The sequence below is a fragment of the Balaenoptera acutorostrata genome, chromosome 2 (assembly GCF_949987535.1).
Source record: "Balaenoptera acutorostrata chromosome 2, mBalAcu1.1, whole genome shotgun sequence".
Taxonomy (NCBI): domain Eukaryota; kingdom Metazoa; phylum Chordata; class Mammalia; order Artiodactyla; family Balaenopteridae; genus Balaenoptera; species Balaenoptera acutorostrata.
Genome location: NC_080065.1, coordinates 74,277,562 through 74,297,958, shown reverse-complemented (window position 1 = coordinate 74,297,958; position 20,397 = coordinate 74,277,562).

Here is a 20,397-nt window from a genome sequence, read left to right as displayed (position 1 = left end):
TGGTTTAAGATAAGGCTGTCATTAATATAAGGATTCAATTAGGCAGCAGTATAGGAGAAAAAAATAACTGTGGCCAGTCACTTGGTCAAGATCATTGCTAGTACCTGGAAAACTTGTGTAAGTAGAAATAGAACATAATCGTCTGAAAGTTTTGCCTTAAGTTTTGCCAAATACTTTTAAGTGTTATATTGGTGAAGCAGAGTTCAAACCCTGAATGAAAAGAGATCCTCCCCCTCACCCACCTTCCCCATCATCGAACTCATCTATGGTTTCATGACTATTTCACAGGAATGAAGTTTGTTATTTGGGAGGTATGATTCTTCTCTTCTGAAGGAGTTGTTTTATAAATAAATGAGTGTTAGGTCAATGAATTCACTCATTTTTTTCATGAGCACTAAAGCATTATTCCTCCAAAGCGTACTATTTTGGTGCAACAGGAATAACCACTAAGTAAGTTGTTTCTTACAATGCCAAAGGCCTCTTTACTTTTGGCATCTCAGATTTCTAACTAAGGCTCTGGAGACTTTTTGTGGAGATTACCTTGTGGGCATCATGACATTGTCTCTTTAAACCCATGTCTACATAAGGGAAGATACCATTGCCATGGTCTTAGCACCCTTTCTTCAGGTCTTTATTAATTTGCTTCAGTGTTCAAACTAGTGTAAGCAAAGGCTAAATACAACCAAATAAAAACTAGTTATGTGGGTGTAGTTTTTCTCAAGTCCAAACCATCAGAAATCCATTATAAAATTTGTTACCAAGAATGTCTCTCTAAGACTTTATGTCACAATTTTGACTTATTATTGACCAACAGAAGAATTTGAGGATGAGAATTGCAAGAGCTATATCAAAAAATTGAGGAGGTAAAGGGAATCAGTATTTATAAAATACTACATTCCAGACATTGTATTGGGCACTTTACCTTTGTTGGTTCGTCTCCACAACTTTGGGATTATTATTATTTCATTTTATGAATGGGAAGAAAGAAGCTCCAGGATTTTTAGAAACTTACCTGAGGCTACAAAGCAAGTAAGTGGTAAAGCTGCAATTTAAACTCACGATTATATTCTCATGAAGCTTATGCTGTCTTGGATACCTATTTTAGCCAAAAGACTTTGGTAAAATTTGGCTAATGTTGCTGATGCCATTTTTGGTGAATACTGCCTTCTCTCTCTCATTCTCTTTTATATCGCCTCACTTCAAATTCACTCACTATAAAGAGCTTTTCATTTTGCCTTTCTTTCTCTTCCCTTCTTTTCTTCAATCCAAGAGAACACTGAAGATCGACCATCTTCCGTATCAGACATCTTCCATATCAGCTTAACAGAAGCAACTTCACTGAGAAGTGAAGATGATCTATCTACACACAACTGTTTCTATTGGGTTACCTTTTCTCAAATAAAGAATATGAATATAAGTCTGTCAGTCTGAAATTCTGGGTCTGTAAATATTACATAAAATCATTATGGCATATTATAATCCTTCAAGCTTCCCTCCAAAACAATCTTCTATTTTTAAAATTAATTTAACAATATTTTCTTGGAAATTTCTTCTGAGATGAGGAAACAAACTTTTATAGTAAGTTACTCTATATTTCCAGATTTCAGATGAGGAGATGTATATTAAGTTTTTTAGCCTATACTATGGTATACTTTTGTACATTGTGTTCCTGTGTGCGTGCGTGTGTGTAAACTTCCAGGCATACCCTTCCCTCTAACCAACTTCTGTTCTCACTACTTTTGGATGGGGGATTTAAAAATATGCTTATGACATATTTCTACAAGGAAAAAAAAGACTGTTTAAATGCAAAATTATCACTTAAATATCTTGGTCAATTTTTGGAGTATTCACTCATTTGAATGGCAAAGAAATGATCCCATTTGAAAATTAGAAACGGTGTAGTGCTTTTGTCATAAACACATTTACTTTCTCTGATAAATCAATTTTTCTTTGTCCAGCTCCATTTCCAAAAACCATTCTAAATGAGCACTTCAAAAAAATGCATTACTAAAAATGACACCAAATAATATTCAAACATTAGCAGAGGAGAGGGATGACCAGAGCAAACAACTGACTTTCCTTCTCAAACTTCGTTGAAATGAAATATATATTTTTATTTTTAATGATGTAACTTGGTCAAAACCATTTTGAAATTATATTAAATGATATGTTAGAAAAACAATTATTTTCCAGAAACTCTCCCCATGTGAAATTTTAATTTTTACTGTTCTCTGCTAGTACACAGTTAAAGCAAACATTATGTGGCACGGTTTCTATTTGTATTTCACCTTTTTGGCAAAAAGAAATTTTTTTTTAAGTGTTACAATAGCTTACAGAAAAATACTGAGCTCTTTTAAGAAAGTGAAATATGCTTTTAAGATATGCTTTCAGTTAATTCCTAATCTAGAAGGAGGCTTATTTGATGGTGGTACCCTATAATTAGTGAGATCAGTAATCAAGACAACTGTGATTTATTTTACTGGGATTGCTCAGAGACTGAAGACATCTGGCCTAGACTACGCTGATGGTAAAATTCAAACTGCACCTAAATTTGCTTTGTTATATGATTCTCTTCAGAGGGACAAGGGAAGAGGTTATACTCTCTGCAGGAGGACAATTCTGCAGTGTCAAAATGAAATAATATTTGTTTTCGGCAGCAGAATGTATCATATGTCTAAGGACAGTAAGCACTTGGGTGGACGTCAATGAATACTAAACACTAATTGATCTGATACATCCATATGCACACACACAAATACACATGGTGGCCGGTAATGGCTGAGAATTACATTTTGCTTCTATTAAAAGATCTGTCACTTTTAGGTCAGAGTGGGATTTTGGAGGGTAATCTCCCACAATAGAAAACTATGCTGACAACACCGGTGTTTTAGGGTTGTTTGTTGTTTGGCTTGTTGATGATGCTTAGCCAAGAAGACACTTCCTTTCAGATTCTGTCTTCCAAACCCCAGGGCTCTGTTCTGGGCAGTTCAGCCTAATGGAATTAAGCCTGACACGTTTCAACTCTATTTCTCTATAAGATAAACATAAAACAATGGTTTAGATTTCTCATAAAACTCTTGAAGCATGTGGGAGTCCAACTTTCCCTGTTCTTTACACATCTGTAAATAAAGTGCATAAAAGAGGAGCACAACAGGATAAATCAACATAAATTTGAAATCCACTGCAGCACATTAAATGGCGCAGTCTCAGTCAAAGAGAGGCTGACCCCGCGGCTTCGTGCGGTTTGAAGCTAATTGTTTTCGTCAGGATGGGAACGTCTGGAAGTCCATGGCTGTATCCCACCAGTAAGGCTCCAGTAACTGAGCCGGCCCACAGAGAATGGACCCACTTTGTAGCGACACAGCGGGCTCAGACACCACCTATTCTGCTCTCCAAACTGTCATGCATAACAACTTTATTGTGCTAAATTGAACTTGAAAGCAACCAAAGGCTATGAGAAGGAGAGGCTATGAGAAAAGCGTGCTGTCAGCGCTGGCAAAGGCTGACCTGGAAAGTAGGCTCAGAGACAGGGGAATAAAAGACCAGGCCCCATGAACACAGCATATTGTTTCATTTTAAAGTATGATTCCCATACCAGAGAAAGTAGCAAATGTGATGTAAATTTATTTAAATAGATTCCACCGCTTAAAAGTTTGCCAGCCGCTCTTATCCAACTTTCCCAGCTCTCTGATTCGTTACTTACAGTGGGAATATAATGACATATAGTCATCATTGTAACAGCTTCTTTGCAGGGGCACAATGATGATTAATAGCCAGCAGCAAATTTTCACATGGGCTCTGAAGCACTATGGCATTAAGCAGCCAAACAGTCCCAAATCCCCCTTTTCTGTTCCGCTGAAAAGTCCCCTCCTTGTACCTTGCAGATAGGAACAAAGCCTATCTTAATTCCAATCAGCTTTTCCTCATTCAAAGGGACCTTCTCTTCTTCATAATTGATTCATGTGCATTTTTTTAGTGTTTCACTGAGCTGAAGCCACTTTGCTCCTTTTCTCTCTTCTGCCCCAACACCCACACCTCTCTTTTTTGGAGGGGGGAAGAGTGGGAAACATTTCAACAACAACAACAATAAAAAAAATGGTGTGTTTTTTCTTCCCCAAATATTTGCTACATAGATTTCTCAATTAGTAATCATTTCTGCTTTACATTTAAAGGGTTTAAGACAAAAATTAACTCCTGGATCATTGGAAATGGTTTTAGTTATAAAAAGTATGAGCTCACGGAAATAACTCTGGCGGGAGCCCCCAAGGATGCCCTGTTTAGTTGGGGGAGTCTGGGCGGCAGGTGTTCCCATGAGAGACTCACAGCTGGAACGAGGACAGAGTCTCTTGCTCTGGACAGATTCTATTTTCTCCTCTGTGCTGGTAGCCATCAAAAAAGGAGCAAGGGGCCAAAATGGAAGGCAGCAAATGAAACCCTCCTAACCCACTCTATCCTTAAGTATCATTTTACTCCGTAGCAACTGCACATTATAATTATTAGCAGAAGCTTCTGTGCTATTCGTACAAGTGCTCTCTCCCATCTACACTTTCCACCTCCTGTGATAACGACAAAAATGACATCAACCAGTGCTGTCTTGGAAGGGGATTTCCACATGCAAACTCATTTGTGTTTCTATGACAATATAATGGCCATTAAAGTGCAGTTTTAGTAGCTATACTTTGCATATTTGTTTATGTTTCTTACAGTCCTGTCCTCATTATTATGTATGACCATAATGCCCCTGTTTGCTCAGGACACACCTCATGTATGTCTATTTTCTGACATAATTATTAAAAGTGCTTTCTTTCACTCTCAATTTGATTTGAGAAATTTGCAAAACCCATATCTTTTTGCTATTAAAACTGCCCCAGATGACTTCTGCAAACCAAAAGGGTGGGTTGTCTCTTACCCAGGCGGCTGTGGACTGCTTTACCCTATTGCAGTTTTGGAGAAAGATTCTGACTTGGAAACCCTGCTGCCAATGTAGCAGCACCAACTTTTGTCTCTCCCACTTTTAAGAGGTCAGCTGACCTTTACAGCTTCTTTGATATGTGGCAGAAAGGAGGTCATATGCTGAAATGAAAGACACATTGCAAACCAGATTCTAAGTGTGACACTCTCCTTTGGCTAGGTCACTGTTCTCACTGTGAGCCAGGGCAACACACTTCACTGGTCAGATAAAAATACTATGCCATGTTTTTGATAATGACCTTTCTCTTTCTTTGGTGCCTTCAAATGGTTAAATGAAGAACGTGTCAACGTGATAGGAGGAATTCTGTTCATCATTTTCACTCTAGTGCTTACATCTTCTGATAAAAAAGGAACATGTGAAAGTGGCATCACATATCTACATTGTATTTTTTAAACAAAAATCTCATACAGGTGAGTGTATTCTAGTCTTTGGGTTATAGAACCAAAGTGTTTCAGGGAGTGTAACAAATCCGTATGGCAATGTCCTTAAAGGCGGGATTTTGCATTTGGATTTCAGAGTTAACTGAGAGGTGTATCATATCATCTGTAGGCAGAGAAGTCCCTACTGACAGGGCCACTGAGGAGGTTTATATGTCTTGTTTATTCCTGAAAGAATATGGAATAAGTGGACTCCTGATAGGCTAGTTTCAGAATCACTTTAGCAAAGTCATAAAATTTCCCACTTTCCATCAAACCATAACCCATATTCAAATACTGGAAGAACATTCATGTAAGAATTATGGCTCCGTTCTAAGTTCCTTTACAGTAGCACAGTCCCCTGGTGAAACCATCATTCCTAGCCAAATGGGAGCTTTCCAATCTTTATTAGTGTGTGTTAACCCCCTTTTAGATAATTCTTTCAGAAATGAAATGAGCAGAATAATGCATGATATTTTGTGATGTACTCTTATGCCCTTATTTTCTTGTAATGTTACTACTGTGAAGAAGTATAAGTAAGACTTCGATAAGAACCATCAACTGTGTTAGATTATGGTGATGGGTCTGGCTATGAAACCCCCACATTCGTGAAGAATTCTGCTTTTTGCAGGCTAAGACAGGATTTTTAAATGAAATGACCTTTGGGACTCTCAAATAAGTTGCTTCTTCAACCCTGAGGTCCTTGGATGAATTGCTAGGGACAAACAGAAGGGTGGACCAAGGATACTATGCTCATCTTGTTTACTGGCACCGTTTGAGGAACTGAAGAAGGTTAGGGTGCCTCTTTAAGACTTTGGTTTGAGATTATAATGCTGCCCCTTGCTTTGCTGTCGTATATTCTCCTCACCCAGTCCACAACTCTGTATCATCTTCAGAATTCCATAAAGCGCTTTTCTTATAGTAGGAAAAGATTTTCATGCAAACCATGTCAACTGAGGACCACTGTCATTACACAGGAAGAGCTAACTCCTTTCCTACCCAGGCCTAATTTTTCCTGGATACCTAAGATATTTACTTTATGTACATACCCTATCCTAACTCTAACCCCGAGCCAGCTAAACAAATATGTCATACCCAGGATGATTATATTTTATTGCATGGTGTGTACATTTAGAAGTATAAGATCTCTTAATTGATTTCTATCCTGTTCCTTCATATACTCGAGCTTTTCGGGTCTTTACTCTGCTTTCCCAAATTTTTCTTACGTCTTTTTACTGGCTAACAAAACTGTTTTCTTGTGCAGGTATCATGCAAAACTTGGCTCAGAGAAGGTGAGCATATTCCCAGGAGATGAGTCATAGTTTAAATTTTTCATCATAATTCTATTCTCCTTTGCCAGGGATTGGATTAGAGATGGTCATGTGACTCATCACACTAAGGTATATCATAATCAAATTGCTCAAAACCAGTGATAAAATAATCTTAAAAAGCATATTGGGGGCTTCCCTGGTGGCGCAGTGGTTGAGAGTCCGCCTGCCAATGCAGGGGACACGGGTTCGAGCCCTGGTCTGGGAAGATCCCACATGCCACGGAGCAACTAGGCCCGTGAGCCACAATTACTGAGCCTGCGCGTCTGGAGCCTGTGCTCCGCAACAAGAGAGGCCGCGATAGTGAGAGGCCCGCACACCGCGATGAAGAGTGGCCCCCACTTGCCGCAACTAGAGAAAGCCCTCGCACAGAAACGAAGATCCAACACAGCCATAAATAAATAAATAAATAAATAAAATGTTTAAAAAAACAAAACATATTGAACAGAGGAGAAAAGGTAAGGATAACAGTAGATTTCTCTTTGGAAACAATGCAAGTGAGAAGACAGTACTCTTTACTCTTTGAAAAACCAAAAAAAAAAAAAAAAAATCTGTCAACCTAAAATTCCATACCCAGAAAAAATAACTTTCAAAGATAAAGATGTTTCAGACAAACAAAATGACCCACACACCAGCACTACAAGATATGCTAAAGAAATTCCTTAAGGAAGAAAGTGAGACCACATGCAAATAAAACACCAGAAATAGCTATTTCATGAATAATTATTTTTTCTTATTTAGTTCTCTTAAAGAAACTGACTTGACAATTGTCTTTTATATGTTATATAAGGAACTCTCAAAACTCAACAGTAAAAAAGAAAAATCCAATTCAAAATGTGCAAAAGATATAAATGGACATTTTATTGAAGAAGATATACAGATGGCAAATGGGCACATGAAAAGAAGTTTAACATCATTAGGGAAATGCAAATTAAAACTGCAGTGAGCACATCTATCAGAACGGCTAAAATTAAAAAATGGTGATAGCATAAAATGCTGGTGAGAATACAGAGAAACTAGATTATTCATACACTGCTGGTGGGAATGTAAAATTGTACGGTCACTCTGGAATATTTTCCAGAGTGCCATACTATTGTATGGCAGTTTTAAAAAAACTAAGCATACACTTACCATACAACCCAGCAATCACACTCCTGGGCATTTATCCCAGAGAAATGAAAATGCACATCCATGCCAAAACTTGTACACAAATGTTCATAGCAGCTTTGTTTGTAATAGCCCCAAGTTGGAAACAATGCAAATATCTCTAACATCTGAAGGACTAAAACTGTGGAATACCCATACGAAGGAACAACTACTCATATGCACAACAACATTATTGTGAACTGTTGAGATGCACAACACCATGAATGAATCTCAGAATAATTATGCTGAGGAAAAGAAGCCAAACAAAGCACATCTTGTAGGATTCAATTTATATAAAATCCAGAATATGCAAACTAATCATTAGTGCCAGAAAGCAGGCAGGATGTAATTGCCTGGGATTCGGGGAGAAGATAAGGGAGGGTTATTACCAAAGGGTATGAGAAAACTTTTAGGAGTGATGGGTAAGTTCATTACTTTGGTTATGGTGATTGTGTCATGGGTTTATACATTTGTCACAACATCAGATAGTTCACATCAGTTTATTGCATGTCAGTTATTTTTTACGTTAAATCAATAAAACATTAGAGGTGGAGTCTATTTCCCTTCCCTTTGAGACTGCTTAACTAAGTGAACATGGCAGCTTTGAAGCTGTGTTGTCTCTGAGATTAGGTAAGGAAAATCCATGCAGCTTCTCCCAGTTTATTTTAGGACACTCGCTGACATACCTACTGAGCCACTATGTAAGATGTATGGCTACTCTGAGTCCCCTCTGCTGGGAAGACTTTGCATTGAGACCACATGGAGAGGTCCCAAGACTACAAGCAGATAGAGACCTGCTCAGCCAGCCTCCATCTGACAAGCTGTCTGAACTCCAGCCATCATCTGATTGCATCTTCATGAGCGAGATCCCCAGCCAGAACCACCCAGTTGAACGCTGAGAGATAAAATAAGAGTGTTGTTGCTCTCCACCGTTAAGTTTGGGGATGATTTGTTACACAGCAATAAATGACTAGAATGCTACCTGGTTCAGGGTGTCTGTGGTCATAGTATAACTTCCTCTCTTTTCAGGAAAGACTGTTTTGTGTTAACAAATGACTAAATGTGATTTGTGTTTTTTATGACTTTCCATATAAAGAAATTTGTAAATCAGAAAAAATTATTTGTTATCATATATGTCCTAACTTCTGGTTTAGAAAAAATAGAGAAAGCCTATTTGTGGATTAAGAGACTCACTGGCTTCAGTCAAAAACCTTCAGATTTAGCTAAAATCCATCAAACAATCAATCAGTCAATAAATTACCAAATGTTGGATATTGTGGAGGATACAAAAGATATCTGGCCTGCCATGTCCTCCAAGGGTTATCACCTGGATGGTGAAACAAGGCCTTTTTTTTTTTTTTAATTAATTAATTAATTTTTGGCTGTGTTGGGTCTTCGTCTCTGTGCGAGGGCTTTCTCTAGTTGTGGCAAGCAGGGGCCACTCTTCATCGTGGTGCGCGGGCCTCTCACTATCGCGGCCTCTCTTGTTGCGGAGCACAGGCTCCAGACGCGCAGGCTCAGTAGTTGTGGCTCACGGGCCTAGCTGCTCCGCGGCATGTGGGATCTTCCCAGCCCAGGGCTCGAACCCGTGTCCCCTGCATTAGCAGGCAGATTCTCAACCACTGCGCCACCAGGGAAGCCCCCAAGGCCTTTTTGCAGTGGGATGCAGTGGAATGTCTTCACCGAGGAGGAAGAATTTGAGCTATAAATGATAAATTATGAATATCAAAGTTGTTTGAATGATTTTGGATAACTTCATTTTTGTCTCAAAGGAAAATTTGTTGTACATGATTACGCTATTAATTTTGAACATTAGAAAACACAACTTGAGAACTCTTACTTGCTAATCAGGCAATTTTCCTCCCACAATTTATCCACTTCCTTCAACTCGGGATTATTCCTGGGTGTATATTTTTCAAACGTGTTATCTGCTTTAATTTGAAATAATCTTAGCAATGGGACAGTTGTAATCCAGCTAATGTGAGGATGAACAGAGGTGCTGCTTAATGCATTCATGTTGAGAGGTAATGGATTTGATATAAATAGTAGCTAATAGCATTAACCTGTATTAGGTCTAGAAAATAATTTCCAGGGGTTTTGCATTCAGAGTTTATATAGTAGAAATGCATCTCACTTTGTACTCAGATGATCCATAGCCATTGCAGGAAGCAAGGGCCAGGAATGGAAGTGAGGGCCCCAAAACTTATGGCTGGGTGGCCACATGAAGTAAGTAAATTCTCCACTTTGAAATCTGTTACGTGCTATGTAATGCATTTAAAAAGTTGGGCCTAGTAAGCTGGGTGTTCCAGTGGTGTGCTGGACCCAGTCTATACTGGCTCACGTGGGCCAAATGTCATCATCTCTTTCCAAGTCTGCATACACTGGCATCACACTGGAAGCTTGAAACCAGCCAGGCTGGGAGTATTTACACCACAGAAATGGGAATTGCTGCAAGTCAGGCCTACCCCTACCCCTGCTCCTCCCACCCCAAAACAGATTGTTATTAGTACAACCCTAGTTAAATTTCAAATTTTTGAATACAAATCAATTTCAGTAGGTTTCTTTGAGTTGGGACTGGTTTGAAAGGTGATGGACCATATTGTAGATGAGGCCAGTGCCAAAAGAGAGAGGGTAAGAATGAGTACCTGGGAAGGAAAAGAAGCAAGTACTCAGTTTTCAAGATAGTATTTAATCACACATGAGTATACACACACACACACACACACACACACGCGCACACACACACACACACACATATACACTTCTCTTTGCCAGCTTCTGCCAATCCTTGTGGAATGTTAAGGTGACTTCCTGACTTCTCCAAGAGCGGACAGAGGGCAATAATGGTCAGTGAGGTAGTGAGAGTTCTCACCACCACCACCAGCTCCAGAGGGCAGCTGAAAGCTTCTGAATGGGAAGCATTGTGCAGATGAGAGAGAGGTTTGGCCATCAAGATCCCAAAAGTCTGTCTTGGGAGGTTCTAACACCAGGAAAAGTTCCAGGGAGTTTGGTGTGAAGATAGAAAAAGTAAGTGATAAACACTGAAGCTAAGAGCTAAAGGATACAGAAGAACAGTCACTGTAACTAGGGGCCAGTACATTTTTAATATTTTTGTTTTGTTTAATATCCCTTTAAAATATAATGTGCATATTAATAAAAATCAATACTTACATATGTCACTGTTTTAGGAAGAAAAGCTATTTTTTAATAGAGAAAACTGCAGAAAAAAATCTACCCTGAATCCTCACATCACTGTGTGTGTGGTAGGCCATGATTGGAGAAGAAATATCCACCAGCTGATGAGGGTTCTAATACTTCTTACTAGAAAATAATTGCCTCAGGAGTAAACCCAGACCTACATGTGTAGAGAGAAAGAATTTAAGGTGGCATGCTTACAAAATTCAGTGTTGCAGTTTCAGAAAAAAATACTTTGCTGGAGAATTAGATTGAAAGAAAATGTAGGATTTGGGAGTACTGTTGCTGTGTCTTTCTCTAGGACAATGATGAATTTTAGAAGCAGGTTTGAATCATGATCAGAGAGAAGCACCTGCAATAATCACCATGTTTGCATTTTTAAATGTAAAATACAATGATACCAGATGTATTGCTCTCCAGATCCCTTTAATTGATTCCCCATCAACTATTATCTCTGTTCCAGGGTCCTAGTTGAAAAAACATATCTGTTGCACTATTGAAATCCATTCATCTCGACTCTTTAAATAAGAACCATATCAGAGGATTAGAAGTCTTGACCATGAAAGTATATACAGTGCAGTAACGTGTGTACAAGAGTGAGTATGCAACTTGCAAACCTTTAGAAATAGTTTTCCAGTTTACAGGCCCAGCAGACAGCATTCGTCCTCCATATCTCCTGCATATTTCCAAGTGGAGCTTCTCTGGGCTATTGCCTCCTGGTACGTGCTACTTCCCTACACCTTTGCACTGTTTCCTCCTCTCATTGGCATAACTCCCAGGTTTGTATCATTTATGGATTTCATTCATGTGCCATTTACCTTTTTTTCCAAATAATTAAGCCCAAAATTACATTAGAGCTTACTCAAGCATCTTGCCACTTGGATAAATTATACATCATGGCTTCTCCAGTCAATCACCATCTAGCATTTGCAACATTCTGCAAGTCGCTTAGCTCTATTAGTTGTCTTCCCTGGCAGCCCTCGGGAAAACGAGATTTACCCGGAGAATTACAATAAGAAAAACGTGCAGCAGTTGATTTTGGTTTTCTTTTAACATTTCAACTTGAATGTTCTTCCAGTGTCTCTTTTATGGAAAAGAATATTATCTTCTTAACTTATACTGGTCAACACTACTATTTTAGAAATCAGAAAGATGGAAAATACTTTCACTAATATTTGGCTAAGGCTTACTATACAGAAAGAAATATGGAAATCATTTTCTTACATATTGCACCTTGATGGACTGTTCAAGTTTTAAAATTCAGGTAGATAACAGTTCTATTAGTTATGTGTAAGTTACCTTTTTTCCTTATTTGGAACTTGTCTAAGTCGGGGTACATATGGAGTATTTGTTTGCTGCTATATCCCTGTTACCTGACATAGTAGGCACTTCATAAATATTTGTTGAGTGAATATCAATAAAATTATTGACTAACAAATTTAATAAATTTACCACCCTCTGAGGATAAAAATTGGAATCCAAGTTTCATGAATATAGAAGTCCTGTCTATATTGTCACTTGATGTCTCCTACTTAGCATAGTGCCTTGGCAATATAGCGTATACTCAATACATGAGTCTTGTACAATATTCCAGTAGAAATCACGCAGGTAAAACATGCCTGTCAATCTTAGTGGGAGTTCCCTAGCAATTTGCATCGTCAGTTACCTGAATCACTGTCCTTGTTTCTCCAAATATTCCCGTGAACTCAACATTTAAGGAAGGTGGCTGCAATACTTGGCACACATTCAAGTCCAGAGTACCTAAGCTTGGAACCATAATTTCATAAGTGCAAAGTCTCTTAATTAATCTTTTTAAATTAGTTGTTTTCTTATTATAAAGTAATATATATTATAAAAATAAATTATTTTCTTATAATAGAAAACTTACAAATCAGTGATAAAAAGAAAAATCACTCATATTTTTACCACTCAAAACAGCTACTGTTAAAATTTTGGTATCTGTCCTTCCAGTTATATGTGTGATGTACATGTTTATAGATATTATCACTATATTACATATGATTTTGACACTTGCTCATTCCCCAGTTGTTTTAACATAAACATTTCCCTGTGTTTTAAATATTCTTCATGAAATTATTTTAATCATCTGGAATCCTCTTTCCCAGGTCGTTGCATGCCTGATTTCCTCTTATTCTACAGGTCTTACCTTTTTCATCTCCTGAGTGAGGCTTCCTTGATTACTGAAGCAAGTAGCCGCCACTCCCACCCCCAGCTTTCCCCTATCCTATGACCCTCCTCGAAGCATAGAATGTATTTTTATTTATTATTGCATTCCCAGTGCCTAACTGGTGTCTGACACTTGCTTATTTTTGAAAAAAAATGAATAAATGAGGGAATGAAAGGATGAAGAAAATTCCATTGATACATCTACCATAGTGACTTAACGCCCCCATTTGTACACATTCAGGTTATTTACGTTTCTTTCATAATTATAAACATCATTTTATATGTTTCTTTGGATAAATTTTTGTGCACGTTCATGATTGTTTTCTTAATTTATATTACTAGAAGTAAAATTGCTGGGTCTAAGGATAAGTAAAATGGTAAGATTTTAAATATGTATTACCAGAAAGTTTGTGACAGTGTACACACTCATCAACAGTATTTCAAATTGCCATTTTTTAAATTGAAGTATAGTTGATTTATAATGTGTTACTTTCAGGTGTACAGCAAAGTGATTCATATATATAATGCATATATATATGCATTATATATATGCGCAATATATGCATTATATATATACACAATACATATATATATATGCATTCTTTTTCATATTCTTTTCCATTATGGTTTATCACAGGATATTGAATATAGTTCCCTGTGCTACACTGTAGGACCTTGTTGTTTTTCTGTTCCGTATATAATAGTTTGCATCTGCTAATCCCAAACTCTCAATCCATCCCTCCCCCACTCCCCCTCGCCCTTAGCAACCACAGGTCTGTTCTCTATGTCTGTGAATCTGTTTCTGTTTCATAGATAAGTTCATTTGTGTCATATTTTAGATTCCACATATAAGTGATATTATATGGTATTTGTCTTTCTCTGTCTGCCTTACTTCACTTATTATGATAATCTCTAGGTCCATCCATGTTGCCGCACATGGCATCATTTCATTCTTTTTTTGAGTGATATTCCATTATATATATACACCACATCTTCTTTATCCATTCAATTGTTGATGAACATTTAGGTTGCTTCCATATCTTAGCCATGTAAATAGAGCTGCTATGGACACTGGGATGCATGCATCTTTTTGAATTAGAGTCTTCATTTTTTCTGGATATATGTCCAGAAGCAGGATTGCTGGATCATGTGGTAACTCCATTTTTAGTTTTTTAAGAACCTCCGTAGTGTCTTCCATAGTGGCTGCATCAATTTACATTCCCCCAAACAGTGTAGTAGGGTTCCCTTTTCTCTACACCCTCTCCAGCATTTATTATTTGTAGAATTAAAAAAAAAAATTATTGAAGTATAGTTGATTTACAAATTTGTCAACTTTCTGATGATGGCCATTCTGACTGGTGTGAGGTGATACCTTATTGTAGTTTTGATGTGCATTTCTCTAATAATTAGCGACATTGAGCATCTTTTCATGTTCCTATTGGTCATCTGTATGTTTTCTTTGGAAAAATGTCTATTTAGGTCGTCTGCCCATTTTTTGAGTGGGCTGTTTGTTTTTTTGATATTGAACTCTGTAAGCTGTTTGTATATTTTGGAAGTCAATTCCTTGTCAGTTGCATCATTTGCAGATAATTTTTCCTATTCCATAGGTTGTCTTTTCATTTTGTTTATAGTTTCCTTTGCTGTGCAAGAGCTTTTAAATTTGATTAGGTCCCATTTGTTTATTTTTGGGTTTGTTTCCATTACTCTAGGAGATGGATCCAAAAAATATATTGCTGCGATTTATGTCAAAGAGTGTTTTGCCTATATTTTCCTGTAGGAGTTTTATAGTATCTGGTCTTACATTTAGATCTTTAATCCATTTTGAGTTTATTTTTGTATATGTTGTTAAGAATGTTCTACTTTCATTCTTTTACATATAGCTGTCTAGTTTTCCCAGCACCACTTATTGAAGAGATTGTCTTTTCTTCATTGTATATTCTTGCCTCCTTTGTCATAGATCAATTGACCATAGTGCCTTGGTTTATTTCTGGGCTTTCTATCCTGTTCTGTTGATCTATGTGTCTGTTTTTGTGCCAGTACCATGCTGTTTTGATTACTAGCAAACTAACAATACATTAAAAGGATTATACACCATGATCAAGTAGGATTTATCCCAGGAATGCAAGGATTTTTTCCATATCCGCAAATCAATCAGTATGATACACCACATTAACAAGTTGAAGAATAAAAACCGTATGGTCATCTCAATAGATGCAGAAAAAGCTTTTGATAAAATACAACATCCATTTATGATAAAAACTCTCCAGAACATGGACATAGAGAGAACATACCTCAAAATAGTAAAGGCTGTATATGACAAACCCTCAATTAACATCATACTCAGTGATGAAAAGCTGAAAGCATTCCCTCTAAGATCAGGAAAAAGACAAGGATGCCCATTTTCACCACCTTTATTCAACATAGTTTTGGAAATCCTAGCGACAGCAATCAGGGAAGAAAAAGAAAGGGAATCCAAACTGGAAAGGATGAAGTTAAATTGTCACTGTTTGCAGATGACGTGATACTATACATAGAAAATCCTAAAGAGGCCACCAGAAAACTACCAGAGCTCATCAATGAATTTGGTAAAGTTGCAGGATATAAAATTAATATACAGAAATCTGTTGCATTTCTGTACACTAACAATGAAATATCAGAAAGAGAAATTAAGAAAACAATTCCATTTACCATTGCATCAAAAAGAATAAAATAACTAGGAATAAATCTACCTAAGGAGGCAAAAGATCTGAACTCTGAAAACTATAAGACACTGATGAAAGAAATCGAAGATGACACAAACGAATGGAAAGATATACCGTGTTCTTGGATTGGAAGAATCAATATTGTTAAAATGATCATACTGTCCAAGGCAATCTACAGATTCAGTGCCACCCCTATCAAATTACCAATGGTATTTTTCACAGAACTAGAACAAAAAAATTTTAAATTTGTTTGGAAACACAAGAGACCCCAAATAGCCAAAAAATCTTGAGAAAGAAGAACGGAACTGGAGGAAATCATGCTCCCTGACTCAAAACTGTACTAAAAAACTACAGGAATCAAAACAGTATGGTACTGGCTCAAATTGCCATTTTACTCAAGTCAGAAATAAACTTTTGAAGCAGTATTCTTAGTTGAGAAATTTCATCCCATTTTAAATAAAATTTTTCAATTTTTAGACATTATATAAGAATACAATTATTTTCATATGCTTATTGATCATTGTCATTTCCTCTTTTGCTTTGGAAAATTGTTCATGTACTTGCCCATTTAATATTTTTAATTGATTTATGAGTTCATTATATACTAATAATTTATTTAGTTTCTTGTTCATTTTGCAACTGTTTTCCACAGTTCATGGTTTTCTATCACTTTTGTTTATTGCATTACAATTTTTATATGATGTAAACTTTAGAACATACACAAAAAAGTAGAGAGAACACACATACATAAAATTCATTTGTTCATTGCCCAGCTTCAACAACTATCAATTTATGCCTAATCCCTTTCTTCAATTCCCCTACCTTACCTCTTCCCAACTTCTGAGTATGTTGAAGAAAATCCCATGCATTGTATCATTGAATCTGTAAATTTTTCAATATATATCTTTAAAAGACAAAGACTTTTCCCTTTTAACATAACCTCAAAACTAAAATAATTTATAGTGTCAAACAGACAAATTTTAATTTTTATGTAATTTTAATCTTTATGGTTTCTGCTTTTGTTATTTTAAGAAAAATTTTCCTTATGTTATGAATTTATAAGAATTCACTTATTTTACTATAGGGTTTTAATACATAGCCTTTGTAGAAAGTTTTGAAAATACAGATGAATAAAAAGAGTCAAACCTCATAACTCATACATATCACTTTCAATAGTATAGTGTAGAATATATCCTGGAAATAGTTTAAAATTTTATTAAAAAAAAAATTAAACCATTTTATTTTGTAACTTGATAGTTATTTTGTTGTAAATGTCATTCCATGTTGATAAGTATTGACTGACATTATTATTTTCTAAAGGTGCATAATATTCTATTGAAAAACTATATCATAATTTATTTTGCTCAATGCCTTAATGCTAGGTATTTAGATAGAGTGAAATCTTTTGACAGTATAAATCATTAATTAAACAAATATTGAATCCCTATGGTATGCCAGACACTATATTTGGCACTGAAGAAACAATGGTGAGGAAACACACACACACACACACACACACACACACACACATAATGCAGGTTCCTGTTTGATATATGGCTTAATGTAGTCGTGAATATTTTTGTTCAAATATTTTTGCACCATTTAAAATTGTTTCTTTTGGATATATTTTTAAAAATGAAAAATGCTTAAATAAAGTGATTTTTATAAATACTGTTAGATTATCCTACACAATTATTGTGAGATTTTACATTTCTACTTGTACTATATCAGTGTTAATACCAAGTATCATTGATCTTTTCAATCTTTGGTAATCTGATAGATGAAAAATGATTTGTCACTGTTTTCTTTAGTATTTCACTTTTATTAGTGATAACTTTTTCATATACATATTGAATCTTTGTATTTCTTCTTTTGTGAGTTACCTGTTTATGTTCTTTGCACATTTTTTCTCATTGAGCTGTCTGATTTCTCATCTTTTACAATTTTGCTTTTTAAATTTAGGCACAATGCATCACAACAATGGTTACAAGTAGAGATCATATGTGTAAAACTACTAAAAACTTTTGGCTAAGTAAAATGATTGTAAGCCTTTGTATTTGAAGTCTATCTACAATAATATCGACCCAATGTGAATACTTTCCTAATTTGCTCAACAGTGTCTACATAAATATTCTTACACTGGAGGACTCAATTTAAGGCACCAATCCAGGAATAGGTCAAATGCTTCTTTAGAGGTAAATATAAAACGATTATAGTATGTTGAAAGACAGCAGAAATGGGCTTTCAGTGGTTGTGGAATTGCTAATGGGTAATAGAGTCTTCTGGTTCACAAATGGTAGTATTGGCAGTGATAAAAAGTCATTGCTATCTGCCAGCTGTGAGATTATACAAAGTGATGTTGAGAACTTGGGATAATTCTTAATGTGAGTGTAACAAAAGTCACCAATGCAATTAGCACCCTTGTGGGCAATCTGAAGAGAAAAGCTAAGGATTGAGTGTGGAGTATAAAATACATTTTCACCTATGAGACAAATTGGTATGAAAACATAGACTTCCTTAGATTAGACTCTCTAGTTGGTAAATAGGGAACTGATTTCAGTTTCTAGGGCCATTAATCTCCTACCTTTTATGGGTAGTAAATTATCTTTAAATTAAAACAAACAAAGAGTATACCTGTCAGACTGTGTGTCAGAATAAACACAGCCTGCCAACAAGTTGTAATTAGGACCTCTAACCTGATCTTAAATGGCTTTGACAAGTAGAGGACCATAAAACCAATTTTCATTTTCAAGGAAGAAAATAACTTTTAATCAAGAATTTGAAAAAAAAAAAAAGACACACTTTCAAGTTTTTTCTACAAACAGTGTATCACATTGAGTTTCTTTAACCACAACATTTTTATGCATAAACTGAGTGATATCTCTTATGCTTATGCCACTTCTGGGGGTTGCTTTAGTTTTTATTTTTGTTTTAATGTCTCATACTCAAGAGTAGTAGTTTGAAGGTGAAAACACTGTCGCTCTTGATTTTCGGCACGTGTGGGATCAGTCACACCACATTTCAAACCATATTAGTTATCAACTTGAATGAGCAGTGTCTTGAGAATGTTCCACTTGTCCCCTTCCCAGCATGCTCTGGTGGAAAGGGCCTTTAACCTTTAACCACTGGGAAGCCACCAACCACATAATTGCTAGCATGAAGGAGTGGCAGAAATCATTTTAGCTATTGTAGAAAACCTGCTAGATTTATTATTGTTGTTGTTCTGACCATTTGCATTGGATAGGGGGAGGGCATTTTCACTTTTCCTGTGCTGTCATTTTAAAAAAGTAAGAAAATAAAGGCTATGATAGGCCATCAGTTAAGACCATTTATGCAGCACGTGTTAAGATAGAAAACCTATCGTAAACTTGAGTCACATAACACAAAATTCCAGAAGCACTCTGGCTGCAGGTACAATTGGATATAGGGGATCAAATGATTTCACTAAGATTTTGTTTCTTTTTGTGGGACTTTTATCCTCTTTCAGCTGTTTTCACAGGCAGCCTCTCTCTCCTGTTTCCTTTCAAAACTCTCAGCCTTTTCTCTGACAGGACTGGCTTAATTCAGATGCCCATTACTGAATCAGCATGGTCATTAGGGAAATACTTGACTGAACCTGGCCCATGGGCTTCAGTCACAGAATCAGAGGGGTGAAGTCTCTTCCAGTTCACAAGGAACTGAAGTAGGGGTTGGGAGAATATCCAAATAAGTGGATATAGTAGGAAAGGAGAAATATTGTTTGAGGCAAATGCAACACTACTGTCTGTGGGTATAGATTTTTCCACTGTTGGGCTCTTGTTCTTTTGCCTTTTGGATGCTCCCCAAACAAACAGACATAGCCATAAGAATAAATTTAGACCAGCTTTCTGCTCACAAATCTGCAAAGAAGGAGTCAGAGGTATAGTGGCAATGCTAAGGGGTGAGTCTAAGAGACATGAACATCTAGAAAGAGTCTCACATATATTGATGATATTGTCTAGATCACCTTAATATCCACCAACTCTTTTAAAAATTTTTCATACCCAGTAACTTTGGTAAAATATTTAACTTTCATGAAAGTGTACTGAAACTAATTGGACATGAATATTATTCTTTTGCAGAACCACCTTCAATCAATTAGCTATCCTAGGAAAGCTGCATTTTTTTTTTTGTCCATGTATTTAAGGAGGATAAAATTTATAAATGAGCATGTTTCTTTCATTTCCTGAACAATACCCAGTTGTAGGTATAGGATTATTTTGGAAACCGTTATACAGTTTATGCAAGAAATACCAAAAAGATTGACTGTATCCTCTCTAAAACATCAAGAGGAGACCCTCAAAATTTATCAGTTCCTTACAAAATGAGGAATGACTTTCCAAAAAATAAGTGACTTCTGGTCACTTACCTAGGTGTCGAACCCTACATAAAATGCTTCTGATAGCTACCTACTTCCAAAGCGAATTCTTTTA